The sequence below is a fragment of the Azolla caroliniana genome, unplaced genomic scaffold (genome assembly GCF_043228905.1).
Source record: "Azolla caroliniana isolate FFs.n. ecotype wild unplaced genomic scaffold, voAzoCaro1.0.p SCAF_3, whole genome shotgun sequence".
Lineage (NCBI taxonomy): Eukaryota > Viridiplantae > Streptophyta > Polypodiopsida > Salviniales > Salviniaceae > Azolla > Azolla caroliniana.
The window spans coordinates 18,097,584-18,104,182 of NW_028230438.1; positions in this window are offsets into that span (position 1 = coordinate 18,097,584).

The window sequence follows — 6,599 nt, forward strand, 5'->3', positions numbered from 1 at the left end:
TCAAACCTTACACTCTTGTTGAATATCCATCATTATATGTGTGGTGGGACTATCTATCTTTAGACATAGCTTATTTCATTTGATTATTATGTCATATAAGCTACAGATGCTTTTCCAATAACAACTAATAGGATTTGTGCGGGTATAGTAAATAAGGGTGACATACTAAAAGCCTTTAAAGGAAAGGCTATATGGGGATTGACACTATGGTTTATTTACTCTAATACAAGTTTTACCATCATGGCTACAACAATTAAAAAGGACATAAAAAGATGCAATCTAATGTTAAAATTGATCCCCAACTTTGTCATGAACTAAAGGTGAATATGAAAATGGCATTTACCATATGTAATCTCCTCATTTATTACTCATGAAGACCTAGTACTTTTGCAAGTCTTTTTATGTTGCAACATTGCAAGTGGACTACGAAACATTGTTTAACCATACAAGGAATGCATTAATCATATGGGGATTATTGAATAGTTCAAGGTTGAACAAAGGCACACAATTTATTACAAGGCGTCAAAAGAGTTCAAACCAAGACCATTAAACATACTAGGAATGCTCTTAATCATACGAAGATTGTTGAAAAGTTCAAGATTTAATCGAGGAACATTGTTTGTTCCAATGATAGGGAGCTCCCAATATTTGTGATTATGTCCTAGTAGTACACATTATGACCACCCTTTATGTATATGTGAAAGTAGAAAACAACCTAAAAATGATTGGTCAATGACTTATCACTACTACAATAGAAAACATCTTGCAAAGTGTTTAGAAGATGATTTTTTTGTCTTGCGTATTGACATCTAATTTCTAACGCATTTGATTGGCTGAGGATTCTGTGTGGATGCAAGAAAGTAGATTGTCTACAATGAGCATGTGATATTGTGCGTGAGCAGAAAAACTTATATTTAACCCAAACCCTCATAAAAGTGGGCTTGCATGATGTACAATAGCCATTCGGTTAAGTGGACACTTTGAACGCAAGGAAAAATTGCTTAGTTAGGGCTTTTTTAGACAAAATTATTGTAAAAGTTACGTGTGGAAGTGTAGACACAACCGGCTCAGTCGGATAGCAACAAAAAAATAGAAGTGAAGGTTTAATGGAAACTTGAGAATACACAATATGTTGATCGTTTTCTGAAAGTCGACCGACTCTGACTCGTATGCTTCAATCGATCTCTGTAGGTCAGCTGACTCCGACTCATATGTACATGTCGGCCACTCCGAGATGACCAACTCGGATTCAGTTGTATCGATTGGGAATCTCTTATTAGCCGACTGTGTTGAGTCGATTAGTCTTGAGTCCATAGTGGAGGCAGTCGACTGGGAAGACAATCCCAACTTCTTCTGTTTCTAGTCTTCAATCATCTTGTCTTCCATGAACACAATATCCCAACTCCTCGCCACTTTCTTGTCGAGTAAATCCCACAGTCTGTAGTCGAATTCATCCTATGAGTACCCCAAAAATATGCATGGTTTCAACTTGTTATTGAGTTTTGACCTCTGATCCTTAGCAACATGCATATATGACAGGCATTCGAACACCTTGAAGTGTTGATAAGACACATCCTTACCTATCCATACCCATTGTGGGACATCACCTTTCAAGGGCAGTGAGGGAGACCTGTTAATCAGATAGACAACTGTCAACCATTGGCTTTAGCCCAATACAACTTTGGAAGCTTTGCATGTGACATCATGCTCCTCACTGTTTCCATTATTGTTCAATTCATCCTCTCTGCAAGACCATTCAGTTCATGGGTCTTAGGCACCGTATATTCGAGTCGTATGCCTTGTGTATTGCAATACTCCTCGAACTGTCCTTTGTATTCGCCACTATTGTCAGTTTGAACAACCTTCAACTTTCTTCCAGACTCTCTTTAAGCTCTGGCCTGGAATTCCTTAAAGACCGACAACACTTCATCTTTCGACTTTAGCACGAAAGCCCACAACTTTCTGCTATGGTCGTCAATGAATGTTACAATATTGTCCACCGTAGTGTGACGGAGCATCCACGTAACATACATCCGTGTGGACTAGTTCTAGTGCACATTCTCTTCTTTTTGGTGGTCTTGAGTGAAATGCAACTCTGTTTCGCTTTCCGACCAGGTAGTCGACACATTTCTCCAAGTGCACCCCTTTTACTTCCGGAAGAAGTTTATTGTCGTCCAGAATATGCATGCGTCTCTCGCTCATGTGACCAAGCCTCTTATGCCATAGCTCTCCATTTGAGTCAGTTGCCACATTTGTTTCATCCTTGCACAACTTGGCATGCATCACATATCGTGTCCCCTGTTTCTATGCTTGGGCCACTATGAGACTTCCTTTACAGAACTTCCACATGCCATTTTGAAAACTACCACTGTAGCCTTCATCGCCCAATCTTCCAGTCGATATCAAATTCAGCTTGATATCTAGCACATGTTGAACATCCCTTAGAGTCAGCCTACAACCAGTCGAAGTTGGTAGACATACACTTCCGATGTCGGCTATGTTGCATGCTCCATTATCTTCCATTTTTACATAGCCATAGTCACCGGTTGTGTAAGATGAGAAACATTCTCTCGAGGGAGTTAAATGGAACAATGCACCAGAGTCAATCACCCAAATGCATTCTTCATTTGCAAGGTTTACATTCGCTTGCTCGCAAATGAACAAGAGTTTCTTCACTGGTAGCTATGGTTGGAGTGCCCTGCTCCTCAAAAATCTTTCTGGGTTCGACATCGTTCAAATCATCTTTGTCTTTCTTAAGGTGTTGACAATCCTTTTGGATATGTCTAGGTTTTCCACGATAAAAACAAGTGAGTTTTCCTCTGGACTTGGACTTGACATGAGACTTGTCTCTCTTTTGTTGGCTTTTGTGTTTACTTCTTCCTCTTCCGGATGTTGTGCCACATTTGCCCCCGATTGGGACATGACACCCTTGTCATTCCTTCTTGTTTTCTCGTTTAGGATACTTGTCTTTACCACTTGTAAAGACAGATTTTGTTCTTGGCACGAGGCACTGAGAGACACCACCAGGTTCTCGCAGTTATCCGGCAGGGTACACAACAACAGTAGAGCCTGTAGAGTGTCGTCTAGGGGAAACTTTGTTGTTGCAAGTTGATTCACTAACCCCATGAATGTGTTAATGTGTATCAATATGCTTTCTCCATCTCTGTACTTCAGTCTCATGATCTTTCTCATTAGAGATGCTTTGTTGAGAGTATTTTTTCTCTCGTACAAACCTAATAGTTTGTGATGCATTTCATCAACGCTTGTTTCGTTACCCACATGTTGTAGGACACTCACGTCTACACATTGTCTAATGGTGGCCACTACCTTCCTATCACGACACAGTGGCATAAAATACATAGTTGGTGAGGATTGAACCTACAACCTCACTTCAACAAGACATCATGTTTAACCATTTGGATATGAGCTATGAGTTTAGTACCATATATTCTAGAATACAGTATATATTCTAGAATATTCTAGTCTTTAGTATATTTTAGAAATGTTTACCTTGGGCTCCAAGTTTGTAGCCCGTCGTCCGTAGCCTCATCATCCATGCTCCGTCCCAGTCCACGCTTGGTGTGTCTGTGACAGTTTGAATCCCTTCCAACTGGGAGCACCACCCGTCTTCATCATCGCCTTTGCTTCTAGAGTTACCATCATCACCGTCCTTGCTTCCGTAGTTATTGTCATCAACATCCTTTTCTTCGACGTCATCATTTTCAACACCTCTTCGCCTAACCATCATCTTCATCAACACTACTTGTCATCATTTTTAGGTATCATTTTGCATCACGGTTTTGGTGAGGAGTGCTTTCGATCGCTCACCTTCCCAGTTTCGGTGGGGGTCACAACCACTCACTTTCTTGGTGGGGATCGGATCATTGCTTGCTTGCACTGCATTTTCGTTATAGTTCAAGTCTCGCGCCACTTTCTATTAGGAGGACAGATTTCAATCGCTCACCTTCTACTTTTGGTGGGAGTCATAACCGCTCACTTTCCTGGTTGGGATCGCGTGGGTTTCTCGCTAGCGCTACCGTTTCTGTCGTGTCTTGGGTCAACCTCGACTATTTACCCTCTCATAATAGAAGAAGTCGAGTCAACCGCTTCACTTGCACTCCTTCGCTAGTTGTTGCTCTAGTTCTCGGTGAGGGCCGCATGGTCGCTCACACCCATTCGTGTTTTCGATGAGGACCACACATGGTCGCTCATGTTCTAGTTCCCGATGAGGGCCATACATGGTCTCTCACGTCCGTTCGTGTTCCAGTTATCAGTGAGGGCCGCATGGTCGCTCACGCCCGTTCATGTTTTCGATGAGGATCGCACATGGTCGCTCACTCCAGCTATTGTTTGTGTTCCAGATCCCGGTGTCGTAGTGTATTTCGTACACTACGTGAAAAAGTAAAAATAATATAACCGATTTAATTACATATAAATAAATAAAATAAGAATATCAAAATATTTATCACGTGCATAGGGCAAGATTCAAACCCTATACCCCCACATAGCCAAACCTCAACTTTACCACTATTCTACCTTATCTTTAGTGTTTTACAAATAGATTTAATAACTATAAGTGCTTTATTTGCGCCTACCTTTATTAAAAGGTAAATCATGTATTTTTAGAGTGCGTGAATATTTTATAGAAAAACGCAAGCAACTAAAAAGTGACTCATGCACATCTAGCGTGCATGAGCACTATATTTAGCAAATAAAAGCAAGGATTAAAAAAGCATCACATGCACATTTAATGTGCATGAACATATTAGAAAAAGCATGTAGCTATGCTTAGTCTCTCCCATCACTATATAAGGATGGGGAGCACATTGTAGTTTTTGTTGATTATTTTTCTATAATGATCAATCAATCTAAAATATTCGTGGGATTCACGAATTTGCTAAAATAATTCTCTCTTACTACCTAAATATTGACTAAATATACTAAACTCGTGGGATTCACAAGATTCTTATCTTATAACTCTTTAAACCTATTCTTTACTAGCCTTATTTGTATTTTTCTTCCTCCTAGACCAAAACCTCGGCGGTTCCCACCCGACTCACGCAACGATCCGGAGCCGAAAGGCACGACACCGGCAAGGACCGACATGGTCACTCATGCCCACTGTTGTTCATGTTCTAGTTCCTGGTGAGGACCACACATGGTCGCTCACGCCCGTTGGTGTTCGTATTCCAACTCTCGATGAGGACTGCACATGGTCGCTCACTTCAACAATTGTTCATGTTCCAGATCCTGGCGAGGACCGACATGGTCGCTCATGCCTGTTGTTGTTCATGTTCCAGTTCCCGGTGAGGAGTCAAGACCAGACATGGTTGCTCATTCCCATTGGTGTTCGTGTTCCAACTCTCGGCAAGGACCGACATGGTCTCTCATGCCCGTTGGTGTTCGTGTTCCTTGTAAGGACCACACATGGTCACTCACGCCCGTTGGTAGTCGTGTTCCAGTTCCCGACGAGGACCGCACATCGTCGCTCATGCCCGTTGGTGTTTGTGCTCCCCGTGAGGACCGCACATGGTTCCTCATGCCTGTTGGTATTCGTGTTCCCTGTGAGGACTACACATGGTCACTCACACCCGTTGGTATTCGTGTTCCAACTCTCGGTGAGGACCGACATGGTCTCTCATGCCCGTTGGTATTCGTGTTCCAGTCTCCGATGAGGACCACACATGGTCGTTCACTCCAGCTATTGTTCGTGTTCTAGATCCCGGCGAGGACCGACATGGTCGCTCATGCCTGTTGTTGTTCATGTTCCAGTTCCCGGTGAGGACCACACATGGTCACTCACGCCTGTTGGTGTTTGTGTTCCAACTCTCGGCGAGGACCGCAAATGATCATTCATGCCCGTTGGTGTTCAATACCTCGTCTTCTAGAAGGGTTACTCCTTGTCTGGGATTTACTAAATACTTTGGAGGTGGTCCAAGATTTTCATCAACAATATCCCCTTAAGGGGACGATCGGTTTGGGAAGGCAGTGTAAGAGGGGGGATAATGTTACATTCTAAACTCGAACCTCTTGACTTTTAACACACAGTACATTGTGTTGTGTTAACAATATGGAAACTCTTGTGAACTGTCCACATTCGATTGTGAACTTGTATATATTGTAGAGTCTAGTGTATAGTACATTCGAGAATATTCTAGAATTATTTTGTGGTATATTATTCTTGAGATATTTCTCGAGTATATTCTAGAGATATTCCATCTCGAAACTTGTATAAATACTTGTAACATCCTTGGTCCCTTTCAAGGGATTCAACACGAGTCATTGACACATCAATCTAGTATTCTCATTTCATTCCATCTTGTCTCCTTCTTCGTCTTTGTCTTCATGCTCTCATGTAGATCACAACTTCTAGAGTTCCTAACATTGTCACTTCTAGCTCCAAGTTTGTAGCCCGTCACTCGTAGCCCCATCATCCGTGCTCCATCACAGTCCACGTTTAGTGTGTTCGCGACATTTCCACTCTGACCCCAATACCCATGTGTGTATTTCACTCATGTCTGTGGGCTCGTACAGGTCTCTGACTATCAGAAGATCTTCCATCTTGATCTTCCAATTTGCGAAGTTGTCTAAGTTCAGGA